Genomic DNA, 18,436 nt, shown 5'->3' on the forward strand with positions numbered 1-18,436 from the left:
GGCCAGGAAATGGATTTTTAAAAATCACAACTGGTCAGCTGCCCATTCCTGAAGTGCCCTCCCCTGGGGTTTTAGAATTCAAAACAAATATTAATAGTCGCTTTGTGGAGAAGGCAGTCGAGGCAGACGGATCCGTACCAGCCCATGCATGTGGCTGGTGGGTGTCAGGGTGACTTGCAGTATATTTTGGTTTTATCTGCAGCTGGATGCCAGCTGGATTATGAGACAGTATAAATTCAGAGCCTTCTATTCAGAAAACCCATTCAGCTGGTCATCTTGGACACACTTACAAGTCTCTCGGGGGACAGTGGGGTCACAAACTCAGAGAGAGAATGACCTGCAGCTGTGCTCTTGGGGAGAACGCTGTTCTGCTGGAAATGTTTTATGGCTGCTCTGTCCAGCACTTTAGCCACTGGCACATGTGGCTACCGAGCACTTAAAATGGGCTTCACGTAACTGAGCAACTGAATTTTAAATTTTGTTTAATTTATGTTCATTTAAATTAGATTGTCACCCATGGCTAGTGGATAGCATATTGCACAGTGCAGGTCTGTAAAGTACTACATGTATGTTTTCAAACTTTTTGACCATAACTCACTGTGAGACGCATACTTTATATTGTGCCTCAGCACAGACGCACATGTATGTGAGCACATGCACATACATGCAGCGCCGAAGTTTCACCACACAATGCTCTCAGTCTTACTACAGGCAGTGCACACAGGTACTTTCTGTTTGATTCTGTCCTGTTTCATTTTTAAAGGTGCAGGTTGTGACTTGATAAATTGCTTTCGTGACTCACACGTGGGCTGTAACCCCCAGTTTGAAGAACGTTGCCTTGTACTATCTGCTCCCCACCTCCAGCCATTTCCTCGACCTCATCTGCTGTTTCTGCATCTGGCCTCGTTGCTGGGTCTTTGCATTTGCTGTGTGCTTTCCCTATATCATCTCTTGCCTGCATTTTTTACATTCTCGGGTTTCTGCTCAAATGCTCGCCAGAAATTTCCTCCTACTCTAACCGTCCTGCTTTAGGGAGCTCCCCATCTGTCTTTATCCTGCCTTGCTTTTCTCTATGGCAACGTTCACCACCTGACATGTACTATTTGTTTATTGTCTGCTTTCTCAGCTCCTTGAAGGCAGGGGCTGTTTTGTTTATTGGAATAAACCAGCATCCAAACTAGGAGTTCAGTAAATATTTGTTGAATAAATGAACTGACATGGCCCGTGACCTTTCTCGGAATTTTCGTCATGGCTTTATATGACGAGTGGCTTGTGGAATCTTTCCTTCATTCCTTAGAGATACTGAGTCCACACCAGTGGCCCGGCTCGCACTCTGGGCACTGGGGGTAGATGTGCTAGAGGAGAAGGTGGACACGTCTCTGTCCCATTGGAAATTTTAATTGGCTTTTGGGCCTCTGCTGTAGATGGGTCCAAGAATGTTGTGCTGGAGGTTGTCTGGGTCGGTGCTCAGCGATGAAAGGATTCATGGGGAGAGTTTGTATTTTTTCAAAAGTATAAGCAGCCCTTTGTAAGCCTGCAGAGGGGTGGGGACAGCATTGCATGGCAATCCAGGAAAATAATGGCAAACGGAATTTTACATGAAGCCCCGGGGAACTGCCACAAGCCCTGTCTGAGCTTCTATTGTAGACTCTCTGAGAGTCTGAGACTAGAATTCAGGTCTCCTATCTTCCATGCCAGGGGCTTGCCCTATATCCTTGATGGTTTTCTCTTACATTTGCCTCACAACATAGAAATAAAAATGGGCAACCTAAAAATTTTATTATTGCTTCAGTGCTGAGCGGCAAGCTTTGTGAGAACTGGGTAGTGGGTTTGGTGCCTAGCTATCTAATTGTAATCATACCTTGAAATTTTCATTAGCCCATCTTTATGCTTGATGGTTTCTGCTTACACTCCGGATATGTTGGTGGTTCTTGAATCCATTTTGGAGGCGCAAAATGTTTCTATTCTCAGTCTATTTTCCCTCATCTGTTCAGATTTATTATTCCTTAGACTTTTCCCCTCTCCTTCCTTAGAGAGTCATTGGGATGGTGCTATTTTTTTTCTCCTTTGTTAAGTGTACAATTAAATAGAGTTTGTTGAATGGCTTTTTTTTTTTTTTTTTTTTTTTTTTTACAGCGGGAGAAGGCAATTGAGGCAGGCTGATCCTTCAAAGAGAACGTATTATAATATTAAACCTCCATGTAATAAAATTGGAGCTGGGCCAATACGTCCAAAACATCTGAGCAATCTCTTTATATCGTACACTTGAGCTTTTAGCTGCATAAATCTTACAGTGCATTGCCTGACAGTATGTGATAAATATCCCCAGTGATTAAATCATTTTACGATCTCGTATACAGAAAAAGGATCCGCAAAGCTACTCCCACTCGTCCAACTCAAATGGTAAGACTCTTGATTTATATCTCAGAAACCTTTTACTAGTTTTAGTGGAGCTGTTCTTATAGAGGTCATGTAGATTTTCATACAGCAGTGTTTTAACTAAGAAATAATTTTTTTAAAAAAAATATGGGCCCTAACCGGTTTGGCTCAGTGGATAGAGCGTCGGGCTGCGGACTGAGGGGTCCTGGGTTTGATTCCGGTCAAGGGCATGTACCTTGGTTGCGGGCATATCCCTAGTGGGGGTTGTGCAGGAGGCAGCTGATCAATGTTTCTCTCTCATCCATGTTTCTAACTCTCTATCCCTCTCCCTTCCTCTCTGTAAAAAATCAATAAAATATATAAAAAAATGGAACGCTTCATGAATTTGCGTGCCATCCTTGCCCAGGGGCCATGCTAATCTTCTCTATATTATTGCAATTTTAGTATATATGCTGCTGAAGCGAGCACAAGAAATACCTTTTTAGGGAGAGATGGAGGGAGTGGGATTTGAGCTACCCTGCAGGGAAAACCAGAAACCGGATCCTGAAGTGATAGAGAAGCTGTGTCTCATGGTTGCAGTTAATAAATATTTACAGCGAAGACTTGAGCTGCAACTCTGCAGTTTTTTTAGCTGAAGCGTTTCATAACCATGAACTATTTGATGAGCTCATGGAGCAGCACCTGGCGCAGTGTGCAGCAGGCTGACACCCCGCTCCTGTGAGTTAGGGGTGTGCTCTCTGCAGGCGTCACGGGTCTCCACCGAGTCAGCGCAGTGGTCTCAGCTGGGATTTTGACTGTTCTCCACTGGTGGGACTCACAGGAGTGTACCAGGGGCCCCTCCAGCCCTGAGGAATGACTGTTGATTTGCAGCCCCAAACGTAGCTCAAGCTGATCGTTTGTTTTAAATAATGGATAGTTAGCTCTGCAAACAAATGAGCCAGAGCCTGCTGACTGCCAAAGCCCCTCTGGAGGCCCATGAAGAGTGCTTGGGGAGGGCCGTTAACTCCCTCTGTGGACATGATGGGCACAGGAAGCCCCTCCTCCCACTCGGGATTGTGCCCCTGGAAGTATTGACTCAGTGGCTGACTAGGAGAAAGGGAAGACACGGGGTGTGGGCAGAGGGGCTGGGGACCAGATCTGAGAGGAAAGCCCAGCTGGTAGGGAGGTGGTGTCCTAACACAGGGGCTTTTAAACTGCTAGAATCATAGGATTTCTTGCTACTCCCAGTGTGGGCTGTGGACCAGTAGCAATAGCATCATCTTGAAACTTGTTAGGAACGCGAAGTCCTAGGCCCTACCTCAGACTTACGGATTCAGGATCTGCATTCTCGCGAGATCTCCAGGTGACTCGTGTGCACATTCAAGTTTGAGAAATACTGACTGAACGCCATCATTTTAATACATTTACAGACCCTTGGTCAAACATTAAAGGTTAGTGATTTATAGAGCAGATTAGTAAGTCACTCAAGTACAAGCTGGTTTGCAGCACGCCATCCATGTTTTAGGGGAGGAAGGGTTGGTAACAATAATAATGTGAAGTTAGCCGGGAATGGAATTGATGGGAATTTTAATGTGGTTTTGACCATCACACACCATCGCCAATATGATTCAGGAGATGTGAGGTGGGGTCTGATAATTTGCATTTCTAACAAGTTCCTAGGTGCTGCTGCTGCTGAACAGGGGACCACACTTTGAGATCCACACTCTTTTAAAAAAATTTTCTTAAAAATTGATTTTAGAAAGAGATAGAAATATCAACGGTGAGAGAGAATCCTTGATCAGCTGCCTCCTGCATGCCCCTCACTGGGGATCAAATCTGCAACCCAGGCATGTGCCCTGACCAGGAATCAAACCGTGATCTCCTGGTTCATAGGTCGACACTCAACCACTGAGACACAGGCCAGACCGAGATTCACACTCTTCAAATGTAATTCTGATCACAGTGATGGTATGACATTTGTCCATGCAATCCCTGCCCTGTGAAGTACGTGTTCCAGAGCTAAGCATGGCCACCTCTCCTGCCAGCTCTCTCTCCATGCCTCTTGTACTACGGATTCCCAGAGTGTCATCCGGATCCACCTATACCTGCTGATTCCCAGGACCCACCCTTTTGATTTTCTGAGTCAGAATCCCTGAGAGTGGGGTACAGGATGTTTCATAGCATCTCTGGGTGACCCTTAGTCACACATATGATAAAAAGCCATTGCCCTGTGTGCTTCCTCCAAATGCATTGCATCCTTAGTATCCAGGGTGTGTTTTGCCCTTTTCTTGCCCTCTGTCACTTTGCTTGGACCACTTAGGAATGCCCTCCCACACCAGCTTGCCTGCTAGGATTCTTGCCTCCTTCCACGTCTTCCTCAGAAGCTCCATCCACCTTGAGACTTTTCTTCCCCACTCCTACCCCCCAGCTGGATGTGATCCCTAAACATGCGTTTCTTTTAAAATAAGCTTTAAAACATGAGATGCCATTCCTTATATTTTGATCAATTATAATACACCCTTTTCAACCTCCCCAGACCCCCTTCTCTTTCTGAGTTAAATTTATAGTATATGACACATGTGGCTTATTGTGAGATGGAGGTCAGTGGACATTGTCATTAAAAACAAGGAAAAGCTTATGGCTTCGCAAAGTTGTTTGGTGTTGAAAAACCCAATGGTACATTGCACAAACAACACTGCCCCTCTGGCTGCTATGTATGTGATTATAGCCCGTACTCAATGTAGACTCCTGGACTGCTGAGACTGTCTTATTTTCATTAATCTGGTCACCCATGTACCTGGCTTATAGTAAGTGCTCAATAACTATTAGCTGAATGACATAAATGTGATTCATTTATTTTGGGTAAAGTTGGCACCATTCCTTTTCTGGTTTGGTCTTTTATTACATGTGGAAATACATACCCTGCTCTGGATGCTGATGAGAAGGGCATACAGAAGGGATTCAACCAGGATAAGGATGATCTTCATTCAAGCTTTAAATACACAGTGCCCTTAGGAGCCACCCACAGCCAGCCTGCTTTTGCAGAATCCTGGATGTCTGTGGGACTCAAGTTGGGGATTGGGTGGGAGGAGGGGTTCCCTCCTGGACTCTGTGCAGGGTGTGGGGAATCTTAAACTCCTCTAGTCCAGAGACCTTGGGTCTCCAGTATCTCTGTATATCCAGCACTTAGAATAGAAAGCGGGCAGGGAGTCAGTGCTTGTTGAATGAATGAATGAATGAATGAATGAATGAAATCTTGGCTTTGAGTCCCGTCCAGGTATCAAATCTTGACCTCTTTATATCTCATTTGCATCCTGTGTAGGGTAGGGATGTTAATATGTGATCTAATTTTATCTCAAGGAAATTTTGGGAGCCTAGGAGGAATTAATGAACCCAAGGGCACTTTTTAAAGTGTTCATAGGTCTTATTATCTAGAGCAGAGAGAATCTTTTCTGTTTCTTACAAAATAGCTCTTCTTGGTCCTCAAGGTCTATTGTAAAGATGTGTCACTTAGGGGACTCTTGGTTCTCTTGGTTGGCCCATTCTCTGCGGATTTTCTCTCTGAATTTGCAGCAAAAGAAGTGCAGGTGTTGAAAGTGTTTCTCTGTCACCATGGTGTATCAGGGGATCTTCCTGCTAATACTTGTTTCTCTAACAGCTATATTTTGTGCTTTGTACTGTAGCTTTCATAGAAGAAACTTCGGGCGTATATGAATAATTTGTTGTGGCATTTCCTTTTGGAATATAAGATTTGAAATGGGATGACTATATAGGAAAGACATCAGTTGCAGTAGCAAGAGTGGGAGGAAGACAACATTTGAACTTGAGTCACTTGAGTTCAAGTCCTGATTCTGCCCCTCATTTGTAGTATGTGTGATCTTGGACATTTTTTGGGTAATATGTTATTATAGAGGATTTCAAATATACACAAAATATGAGGGATGGTGTAATGAACCCATCATTTATTAACGAATGCCCAATTTGTTTCAACAGTAGCACCCTCTGTTACTCTTCCCCCAATACCATTTTAAATAAATTCCAAGATGTCATATTATTTTCATTCATAGTTATTTCAACATGAATCTGTAAAAGATAGGAAGTTTTTAAAAACAACCAAGATATCACTATCACATCTGAGTAAATTAATAATTTTTTAATATCAGATTTCTGGGTACATTCCCAATAGAATAAAAATTATACATTTTCTTTTTGTTTTTACAGTTTGAATCAGGGTCCAAATAAGGTCCACATCTTGCGATTTATAAAAATGTCTTAAGTTTCTTTTGACCGATCGGTGCTTTATTTCTATTTTTTTCACATAAAAGTGCAAAGAAAAGGAAACTAGGTGGTTTGTCTTACAGGATTTCTCAACTTGGATTTTGCTGATAGTGTCTTTGTGTTGTATTTTCTGTAAATTAGAGGTATGGTCAGATTTAGGTTAGGTTTTTGGATTTGGTTTTGGTTTCTGATCTTGGGCATGTGATTTTCTGTGTCTGACCTCTGTGAAATGGGGTACATGTTGCCCATCTCATAGCTGTTACAGAATTTAGAAAGAAAAGGTCCAGGGAAGGACCACATACACAGCATAGAAAAAGTGGTTGTCGTTATGATAGGATTATACATTTTTATTAGTGTTTGGGGAGTTGGATCGAAGAGAAGCTGTTTCCTCTCACACTGATCAGACTTAATATTGCAGGTTGGTATTGTGTCAGAAGGCTGAGCATCAGATGGCCTTGAGTGTGAATTTCTGCTCTCCCGCTTACTCATTTTCAGATCTGGGTAAAGTACTTAAACTCTCTGAGCTTTCCTCATTCTCTCAAAAGCGGCCAATAACACCTATCTTCAAAGTAGTGGGAAATAGAGATGATGGTTGTAAAGAGCCTTGAATATGAGCTCATCATGGGCAGAAATTTTGATACCCGAGTTCTGATACGGGGTTTGGGGGCCCTTAGGGAGTGAAGAGATGCTGGATGTGGCTGTGAATGAGCCAGGGAGCAGGTGCTATGGGCTGAGGATGTAGCTAAAATTCTTGTATTTTAAACATATTTGAGGATAAAATATTCTAGAATATGATTAAAAGAAGAAACAAGAATAAACCCTTTGGGTGCTGGGCTTGATTGCATCTAGCAGCATACAGATGTGAGAATGTGGATGAAAACATGCACTTATTTCCACATGATCAGGGGAAAGGCTGGAATTCTGTTTCATTCTGCACCAAATGTCATATTCATACGGGTGGAGAAATCCAGCCAGACAACACCCTAGCCAAATGGTCAAAGGGGACAGCACCAGTAAGGAGGTGTAGCGACGTGTACCCCCTCTTCTGATGCACTGAGAAGGGCAAACCTCACATCTGGGGGATTTTCACTAAAAATGCACAACCTCACTCGATCATGAAAAAATACCAGACAAACCCAAACTGAGGGACATCCTACAAAATACCTGACCAGGTCTCTTTGCAGATGTCAAGAGGGAAGTGTCTCATTGGTGGAGGCTAAGCAGACTTGAGAACGAACTGCAGGATTGGGTCCTGCAGGAGAAAAGGAACATCAGAGGCAAGGCTGGCAGCTTTCAAAGAAGGTCTGTGGAGTAGTTGATAGTTTGTATCGTGGTTATGTAAGAGAAAGCTGGCTGGAGGGTACTGAACTCTCTGTAGCGTTCGTGTAATTTTCAGTAAGTCTAAAAAAATTTCAAAAGTCAAAAACATGATACTGGGCTACGTGGCAGCTTTTGTGAACTGTACTGTTTTATAGGAAGGGGAGGGGCCTTTATTTGTGGCATATAAACCTAGGAGCTAGAAACACTCATTTACGCTTGAGCTAAAGCGGTCAAGTTACATCTTGACGGAGGCAGTCCCTGACTGTCAGTGAGAGCAAGGTGTATTAGCTCTGAGATTCCCGGCGGCCATCCTGGCGCGCAGGTGGTTGGGTACCTGGAGCTGGTGGGGTTTTGGCTGTACCACTTTTCACTTGGCCCATTTGACAGGTCTGACTGGCTAACAGTGACGATTGTCTCCTTACACTGGACACCTGTTATACGCGAGAAGCTGAGTGCTAAGTGCTTATCGTCATTAATCCTCGTGGCATCCTTGAGAGGCAGGTAATGGCCCCTCCACCCATTTTTATGATGTAGCTCAGAGACTCATCGGCCTAGGTAGGATCACTCAGCTGGAGTGGGAATCTGACTCCAAAGCTCAGATTCGGGCAGCTGTCCTTTCCTCTTACTGGGTGCTCCTCTGACCCTCTGACGCCTGTGCTCCCCTGCGGGCCTCCAGACCTGGCCCCTCCATCATCATTTCTGCATTAAAAAAGAGGAATAAGAGATACTTTTTATCCCCGTTATCTGTTTAAGCACAGGACTGTCTCTATAGATTTATTTTGTATATATATATATTTTAAATATATTTCTTTATTGATTTCAGAGAAGAAGGGAGAAGGAGAGAGAGAGATAGAAACATCAATGATGAGAGAGAATCATTGATTGGATGCCTCCTGCACGCCCCACACTGGGGATCGATCCCGCAACTCAGGCATGTGCCCTTGGCCGGAACCGAACCTGGGACTCTTCAGTCTGCAGGCTGACGCCTTATCCACTGAGCCCAGCCGGCTAGGGCTTATTTTATATAAATGGAGTCATACAATATGTTGACCTTATTTCACTTAGCGTAAGGTTTTCAAGGTTCATCCATAATGTAGCATGCATCAGAATTTCATGCCTTTTTATTGCCTAGAACATCCTACTGTATGTATATAGAGCATTTTGTTTATCCATTTAACCATCCTTGGGCATTTGGGTTGTTTCCACCTTTGGCTGTTGTGAGCAGTGGGGCTATGAACATTCATATTTAAGCATTTGAATATCTGTTCTCAATACACTCAGGCATATCTGTAGGAATGGAATTGCTGGGTCAAACAGTAATTCCATGTCTCATTTTTTGAGGAACATCAGACTATTGGAGGCTTGGACCAAGTGGCCGGGCCATTTTTCATCACCACCAGCAATGCACAAGGGTTCCAATTTTCTTGCACCCTTACCAGTAGTTGATATTGCTTGCTTTTTTCCCCCTAGCTACCCTAGTAGATGTGAAGTGGTATTTTGTTATGGTTTTGATTGGCATTTCCCTACTGGTTAATGATATTGAACATCTTTTCATGTGCTTTTTGGCTGTTTCTATAACTTTGGAGGATGTCTGTTCAAGTCCTTTCACATTTTTCATCGGGTTGTTTGTTTTGTTGTTGTTGAGTTTCCCACTCTCTCTGGAATCTACTCTCATTGAGTTTTTATTCTTATCAGTCCACAAGTTCACCAATGGCTTCCTACTTTGTCAAATCCAGTGGTCCATTTGGTTTGAAAGAAATTTCTTTTTTTCTTTTTTAATATATTTTTTATTGATTTTTTACAGAGAGGAAGGGATAGGGACAGAGAGTTAGAAACATCAATGAGAGAGAAACATCGATCAGCTGCCTCCTACACACCCCCTACCGGGGATGTGTCTGCAACCAAGGTACATGCCCTTGACTGGAATCGGACCCGGGACTCTTCAGTCTGCAGGCCGATGCTCTATCCACTGAGCCAAACCGGTCAGGGCAGGGATTGTATTCTTAATCTTGGCATATTGGGAGGATGCTCTAACCAGCTGAGCTAGCTGGCCAGGGCCCAGTGATCCATTTTAATTTATTATTTTATTGTCCTCACGGCAGCATTTAAGGAAGGATCACTTCTTCCTTCTTGAGATGCTTTCTTCGCTTGGCTTCCCAGATATCATTATTTCTTCATTTTTTTCAGCAACCATTGCTGATTCCTCCACATCTTCCTGACCTCTAAACATTAAACTTCCTCAGAGCTCGGAATTCAGACCTCTTCTTTTTCTATTTCCACTTCCCTGGGTGACTCCATCCTTCAAGCCAGAAATCTTGGAGCTGTCCTTGAACTCTATTTTTCCTCATGCACCTGGTTCTACCTTCATTATATCTCCAGATTCTGATCATGTCTCACAACCTTCATTTCAGTCCCCCTGATCCAAAGCACCATCATTTGTCTGCTGGAAGTTTGAAGTTGTCTACTAATTGGTCTCCCTGCTTCTACCCTTGCCTCCATCATCTATTCTGTGTAAAACACAACATCAAGAGAGATGTTAAATTGTGAGTTTGATCATCTTACAGCTCTGCTCTGAAACATCTAATTGCATCTTATTTCACTCCAGGTTTGAGCCAAAATAGCTATTTGATTTAGCTCTGGCTTCCTCTCCCATCTTGTCTCCTATCACTCCCCCCTTTGCTTATACCACTCCAGCCGACACTAAACTCTTCACTGTACCCAATACCTGTCAAACACACTCCTACCACAGGGCCTTTGCACATACTGCTTCCTCTGCCCTGAGTGCTCTTCCTCCTGAAAGCCACATGGCTTTCTCCCTTCAGTCTCTGCTCAAATGTCACTTTGTCAATGAGGTCTCTGCTAGCCTCTCTCTATAAAAAAAAACACCACACCCAATATTCTCCCTTTTCTGATATCTCTCTGCTTAATTTTTCTCCTTAGCATTTATTTATTGCTTGATATCCCCTATTAGAATGTCAGCTCCATGCAAGCAAGGACTTTGTTTTTCATTCATTGTGGTAGTCCCAGTGTTTATAACTATGTCCAATACAGGAACATAGATATGTGGGACTTATAATATGTAATATGCTAATGTTCATTATAAATCTCTAAAAAGAGATTTTTTTGGGCCATCTCTCTCTCTCTCTCTCTCTCTCTCTCTCTCTCTCTCTCTCTCTCTGTCTGCCTGCCTATTTTTTTCACAAGATATTTTTGGGAGTTGCTAGAACAGACTCTTATTTGTAATATGTCATGTTTGGGGAATGTAGGTGGGATGAATGTTATGTAACTGAGCCTTTCCCCTTGATTAACAAAAAATTTCAGCATGTAGGAAAATTGTACCTCTGAAAGGCCTGAACTTATCCTGAGGGTGTGCTTTGATAACTTGTTAGGTAAGATCTGGCCAATTATTTCTTCTTTGATTTTGAAAAGTGGTTTTCCATTTCCATTTATTTTTGCATAGTTTCATGTTTATAAGCAAAGTGTGCTGTAACTTGGAAGCAGTTTCTCCTAGAGCTGTTTACACCTGCCATTGCTTTGCTTAAAATTTTTTTTTAAAATAAATTGATTTCAGAGAGGAAGGAAGAGGGAGAGAGAGAAACATCCATGATGAGAGAGAATCAGCGATCGGCTGCCTCCTGCATAGCCCTCATCGGGGGATCTGCAACCCGGGCGTGTGCCCTGACCGGGAATCGAACCGTGACCTCCTGGTTCCTAGGTCAGTGCTCAAACACTGAGCCACGCTGGCTGGGCCCTTGCTCTGCTTTTGTCTCAATTTTCTCAGATCTCTGCTGTGCCCTTTGGGATGTCAGCGTCCTGCAGGGTCCCATAGGCAGCTTCTGTCGTGTCGTAGGATCAGACTTACCTGGACCCTGTCAGAAGCAGCTCTGAGAGAGCAGGAGGTGTTCCTGTTTTGTTTACCACTGTAGACCCAAGCACCTCGCACCCTGCTGTTCACATAATGGGTGGCCAATTAGTATTTGTGGAGTGAACCTTTGAAGTAGCACCAGGGAAATCTCATGATGACTTATAATGGGAGATCACCTGCAATGACTTTTCTTTGGAAAGGTGTTTGCGAATCCAGTCCCAATGAGGTTTCATAACTGGAACTTTTCTTGTAGTCCTTTGTGGGCACAGTGATAGTGTTGTCCTCTGTCAGGCTGCTGAGATTCTCAGTGGAAAGTACCTTTCCTCCTCTATTTGTGATCTCAGCTTATAGGCATGGAAAATATGGGCATTTTTGAGAAGATTCTTTAGGTCGCTTGAATAGTTTGTGGTAAATAGATTTTAAAAATGCCGTTTGGGTATTGAATTTGAAAGCCACCAAAATATATACAGCCGTGTGTGTGATTGGTTCCCAGAAGAAAGTCGCTCTGACAAACTGCCCGTGTCATCTCTTGATTTTGAAAAGAATCGAGGAGTGATGTCAGCTTGCAATGTCAGTGGTGGGTTGGTGTTTTATTTCCTAGAAATGGTCAGAGGAAAAGCTGTGCTGTTTCTGGAAACTGGGCACATAAAAGGTTACTTGGAAAAGCTCAAGATTTTTATCTTTCAGCCTGTTCCCTTGACCACAGAATGTTATGTATGCCCTTTCCTTTTAGCTTTTCCAAGGGTGTTTCTTGGATTTGCCCAGAAAGAATTGCATGGTATCTGGCTAATTCACTCCTGAGTGCTAATGTCTGAGTGTTAGTGTCTTGACTTGTTTAAATGCAAAGGCCACCTGAGTAGGGATGGGCAGTCATTTGCTTTCGAAAGAGGCAGTGAGACCAAAGATGAGAAAGCAAACGGGGCTGTAATCGAGACCCTGGCATCAGTCCTTCCTTTGTAGTTTTTCGTAGATTCACCATAGTTAGTGTCGCTGTAAATCACACATCTGTCCCAGTAAGGAAAATGAAGAAACTTATGGTTGCACATGAAATAACCTAAATTTCCACAATTCTGCAGCTTTTTAAAAAATCTCTTATTTCTCCACACTTTATGGTTCTTTTTAAAAGACTCGTAGGACTAGGATGCTAAATGTCCAGTGGCTAATTATATTTATTGAGGCCTCATGATGTGCCAGAATATTAGCTAATTTGACCCCAAAGTAACCCTGAGGTAGTGTATTAGTCTATGTTCTCCAGAGAAACAGAATAGGAGATATCTGTATATCTATCTACACCTATACCTATACTTATACCTAAACCTATACCTATATCTATATTTAGAGAGATTTATCATAAGGAATTGGCTCACACAGTTATGGAGGCTGAGAAATCCCAAGATCTGCAGTTGGCAAGCTGGATAGAGACCCAGGGGAGCAGGTGGGTTAGTTCCAGTCTGAGTCCAAAGGCAGGAGAAGACCTGTGTCCTAGCTGGAAGACAGTGAGGCAGAGAGAGCGAATTCTCTCTTACGCAGCCTTTTATTCTGTTCAGGATAAGGCCCATCCACAATGTGCAGGGCATCTTCTTTCCTAAATCCACTGATTCACCTGTTAATCTCATCCAGAGACATCCTCACAGACACACCCAGCATGATGTTTAACCAGATATATGGATACCCTATGGTTCAGTCCTGAAACATTGACATGAAAAGTTGACATGAAAAATAACCATCATGGTAGGTACTGTGAGATGATGGAAAGTAGGTACAGAATGGTTAGGGAACTTGACCCAGGTCACACGCTGGTAATGGTGGAGGCAGAACACAAATCCAGGCAGTCTGGCTCCCCAAATCCTCACTCTTAATTGGTACCGCAAACTACTTTTCAGAGGAGGAACTGAGAAGCGGGAGGAAGGATGGGGAAGGGGGGAAGTGAAGGAGTCTGGTATCACGCCTACCCACAGCCAACTAGCTAGGGCAGTGATGGCGAACCTATGACGCGTGTCAGCGGTGACACGCGAACTCATTTTTTGGGTTGATTTTTCTTTGTTAAATGGCATTTAAATAGATAAAATAAATATCAAAAATATAAGTCTTTGTTTTTCTATGGTTGCAAATATCAAAAAAATTTCTGTATGTGACACGGCACCAGAGTTAAGTTAGGGTTTTTCAAAATGCTGACACGCCGAGCTCAAAAGGTTCGCCATCACTGAGCTGGGGGCAGGGCTGGGATTTGAACTCAGGTCCCTTAATACCTGGCCCACCTCTCAGGAATCCTTCAACTCCAACACAGAGTATCCTCTGGAAAATGGACATTTCGCTTGTGAAAGGAAGAAGGTTTTACTTATGCACCAGAATTGTTGACTTAAGCCTCTGCGCAATAGTTCTAGCTGTCTTGCCTTTATCAGCACTAAAATTTTTTTGTCTATAACATTCTAGCCCTAAAATATTCTCAGATGAGTTGGCCTGCATAAATGAGTGTGGTAATTATTTAATAACACTATATTCCATTTGTAAAGCACGTCAACAATTTTAGAGCACTCTTATGTATATGTATTATTTTAAAAGTGGATTAGAGCTTGACAAAGTAGATTTATTCTGGGGTGGTGGCCTTTTGTGAATGTGAATGGAAAAAGGCTTTTATCTCCTCTTAGCCTAGATTAAAAAAAGAAAAAAATGACATATTGAGAAGATGCCGGAAGAGAAAAGGGTGTTTATTCAAGCAGCGTGATCACTGGCAGGCAGTGAGAGCGAATTCTCTCTTACACAGCCTTTTATTCTATTGATGGAGACTGAAGAGCCATGGACCAGGAGGTGTAGAGCCGCAGACACTTCTGAGCTCTGGTACTACTGACGAAAGAGACACACTGCATCCTCTCCGAACCCTCCCTCATTTGTAAGGGAATTACTCTTCATACCTTACAGGATGGTTGTGAGGATGAGAGTGTTTGTCCAGTGCACAGCACACAGTAAACCCTTGGTAAATAACTATTACAACTTCCCACCTCCTGCTGGTAAGGCTCGCCTTTGCCAACCCCGAGAAGATGTTCACCCCGCTTGCTCTTTCCCACCCAGTTCCTGCACGTACAGTGATCAGATCTGACGATTTATTACCACTCTTGTCCCGTCAGTGGGTCAGCTGGGAAGTCATCCTGCTGCTCCAGGACAGGTGTGGGTGCAGAGCACCTGCCCCTCACCCCCCATGGTGTGCCCAGGCTCGATAAAGGGGCCTCTCCCTGGTTCCTGATTTGCATTGCATTCTGGATTCTTTCTCTGAACTCTGGCCCACTGCCACCTGCCGACCTCTCTCCCGCCCTGTCCAGGCACTCTCCCCTGCGCTGTCCCTGTCCCTGTTTTCCCCCTGTTGGCCAGCTGTTGGTATCAAACTGGGCAGATCTTTTTTCCTTTCTTAATTTTTTTTGGACAAAAATTTGGTTCAGATGGATCATTTTAGAAGGAGCCATACTATTTCAAGAGAGATAGTAAATTTGATTGAGTCAAAGTACTGGTCATTTCTGGGGAAATATTAGTTAAGCTGATGGTTTACTGACTGTTGGCTGTTGGCTTCACTAAACTGTCTTGTTTGAACAGAAAATTCAACTGGCAACCAGTTAAGACCCAGACTTAAAGTTCTAGTCCCGATTTTCACCCCAATTTCTCCTTATCTAATGCCTGGAGTATCACAGAACCCCTTTGAACCTAGGTCTTGTCTTTTCTTTGGCTGGGACACTTCAGGAGGAGGGAGTCAAGACTGGCGAGGTCACCTGTCCTGGGGGTGACAGGTGGAAGGCTGCTGCTTCTACCAGGGGCCACGCTGGCCAGCACACCCAGGAAAAGGCTGGGATGCAAGAGCACCCGTGCCTTCCATGACAAAGAGGGTAGCTCACTCAAGTGGAACTTGTGACGCCAATTATTTGATTCCATGTAACTTTCTAGAATTACTATCATTTGAAGTTTTTGACTGGATTCAGTTCCAGAAACATCCCTCAGAGACCTAGGTATTTGAGTCTTTGTTGTCAGTCGGAAGATGCTCATTACTCTGCTGTAGCTTCTGAAAGCACCATATGGGGTCAGAAGGACTCTTCCTCTACTCACTTTTCCCCTTTATGCCTCTCCGTGATCAACGTGCAGGGATTTGAAAGTCCTTTAAGATGTAACCTTGGGCTCGATTCCCGGTCAGGGCATGCGCCCAGGTTGTGGGCTCAAACTCCAGTGTGGGGCGTGCAGGAGGCAGCCGATCAATGATTCTCTCTCATCATTGATGTTTCTCTCTCTCCCTCTCCTTTCCTCTCTCTGAAATCAATAAAAATATATTTTAAAAAACTAAAAGAAAAGAAAAAAAGAAAAAGATGTGCTTGGGGGGCTCAGGCATTACAGTTCTTGTTTTGCATAGGACCATCAGATCCACTGTATGCTGATGACTTTGGTAATTTCTGAACATGTTCTGGTCAATGAGTGGTTTAGAGCTGAAGAATATCTCCATGCTGAACTGGTTTTGTTTTGGACTCTCCCAGCCTGTCTCCCTCCTTTCTGAAATGGATGCTAATGCCAAGAAGGAGAGTCTCTATGAGTTAGCGTATGGGCCTGGGAGACTTGAACCACCATGTGCCACTCATCTGCGAGAGAACCAGTCTCAGATAGTCTCAGCCAGAAGGTGGAAGTTATTGAATAAGATGTTTACAAAAGGGGCCTAAGAATAATCTCTCCAAAGGATTTGGTGAAATTACTGTTCCCTTGAAAATTTTCATTTGCATATAGAATTCTCTTCTGTGAAATGGTATTAAATTACAGCATTATAGTTTGCATGAAAATGAAAGAATAAATTATGTCCCACATTTCTTAGTTGAGCAATTTATGGTTAGCCATGTCGAGTTCATCTTTCTTGTGTAAGTAATAAGCCCCCAGCTCCCCTCCCTTTTCTAACTAGCATAGCTTGGGTCAAGTCTCAAAACACACCCAGGCTGGACTCAGAGACTTGTCCAACTGCACGCATTCACACTTCACTGCTTAGCTATTCCTTCTGACAGCTCAGCTCTCCCTTCAGAATCACTTTCCTTCTTTCTGAGTACAGTGCTTTAAAATTCCTCTAGTGAGAATCTGTTAGTCATGGCTTCTGTCCATTTTTGTTTGCCTGAAAATGTCTCTCTCGGCCTTGTCTTGAGAGAGAGTTCAGCTTACTCTAGATTGACAGTTATGGTCAACTTTTTGAAGACATAATTTTACTTTCATGTCTGAGGCTGAGAAGTCAGCTTAATCTTTGTCAGTGGCCTGCCTTCTCTCTCTGGCTGCTGTTATTCTCTTCTTGATTTTGATTTCTTCGATTTTACTAAATGCTGACATTTTTAATGTCTAGATACTGATTTTTTTTTATTCTGCTTGGGATTTATGGCACTTCTTCAAGCTCATAATTCACGTCTTTCATTAAAAAAAAAGTTAGCCCTTATTTTTTTGAATATTGCCTCTTCCTCAGTCTCCTTATTTTTTTCCTTTCTGGATATCTGGTTAGACAAATATTAAAACTCACTCTGTGCTCCAGAAAGAGCAGGTTAAATCCTTTCATGTATTTGACTTTGGTCTCTCTGTGCTACATTCTGGGTAATTTCTTCAAGTCTGCTTTAAGGTTCATAAAATCTGTTTTTGGCTATGTCCAATATATTACATACATTTTTTTTTGTTTTCATTATTATATTTTATATTTAGGAAATTCTATTTAGCTCTTTAAAAATTATTTAGCCAATTGTCTTCATCACATTTTTAATCCCCTCTATTATTTTTTTACACATATTAAACTTACTTATATATTCTATATCTGATCATTGCAAAATCGCCTGTTTTTGGATAACTTTCACTTAGAGTGACTTACTCTTATTTCTTGTGTGGTTTTTTTTCTTGTGTCTTGAAACTTTTTCTGTGGGAATTATTAGAGTCCTCTGTTTGAAATGTCTTTCTCTAGAGAGAAAGGATTTGCACCTATTCCAGACACAGGATAATGACAGCCAAGCGCTGCTTTAATCACATTTTCAGCTCCTGGTGCTGGTGATTATGCTTCCAAGCAGTGTGAACTCTGGCCCTGAAGTTATGAGTGTGGGCTTTTGGTTAGAGTCTCAGAAGAGACTTTTTCTTTTCTCTGCCTCACTGTGCTCCAGGCCAGTATAGATAAGTCTCCTGAAGGACAGGTTTTTGTGTTTTTTTTCCCCTGCCTCATTGCCTGGGGTTATTCCATTCGAGGATTGTGACATTTTGGAAAGGGGTGTTTGACCTGGCCTGTGGCCATGACCAGGCCCCCGGCGTTGTTCGCTGGTCCCCTACCACGCAGTGTGTAAGAACCCAGGCTCTTTGGTCAGCTGATGTCCTTGGGGCAAGTGCCAGCTCTGCATTGCACAGTAAAATTATACTTCCTTCCAGTTTCTGGCTTCCAATTTACTTAATTGCAACCTCAGTCATGTTTTAAGTCAAATTTTAAAAAATTGTATCCTTTTCCATAAACGATTTGTACTAGAAGAGGCTTCTCCACCCACCTTGTTGCAGAAACCAAGGTTCTGCATGCGCTAGGCACGATTTTAGAGGTTTGGCTACAACAATGAACGAGTATGACAGTAAGACCCCATGTCTCCCAGAGCT

General features: G+C 43.0%; 1 protein-coding gene and 1 non-coding gene across 2 annotated transcripts in view; one reads left to right on the top strand and one right to left on the bottom strand.

Annotated features, from left to right (window-relative positions):
* The window catches only part of KIAA1549L (KIAA1549 like), a 202,744-nt gene that overhangs the window by 35,553 nt on the left and 148,755 nt on the right, over positions 1–18,436 (top strand).
* Positions 2,741–2,847, bottom strand: LOC111827774. The gene has a single exon (XR_002831503.1). It is a non-coding gene; the product is annotated as a U6 spliceosomal RNA (small nuclear RNA).

This window comes from Myotis lucifugus, unplaced genomic scaffold (genome assembly GCF_000147115.1).
Source record: "Myotis lucifugus unplaced genomic scaffold, Myoluc2.0 scaffold_218, whole genome shotgun sequence".
NCBI classification, from domain to species: Eukaryota; Metazoa; Chordata; class Mammalia; order Chiroptera; family Vespertilionidae; genus Myotis; species Myotis lucifugus.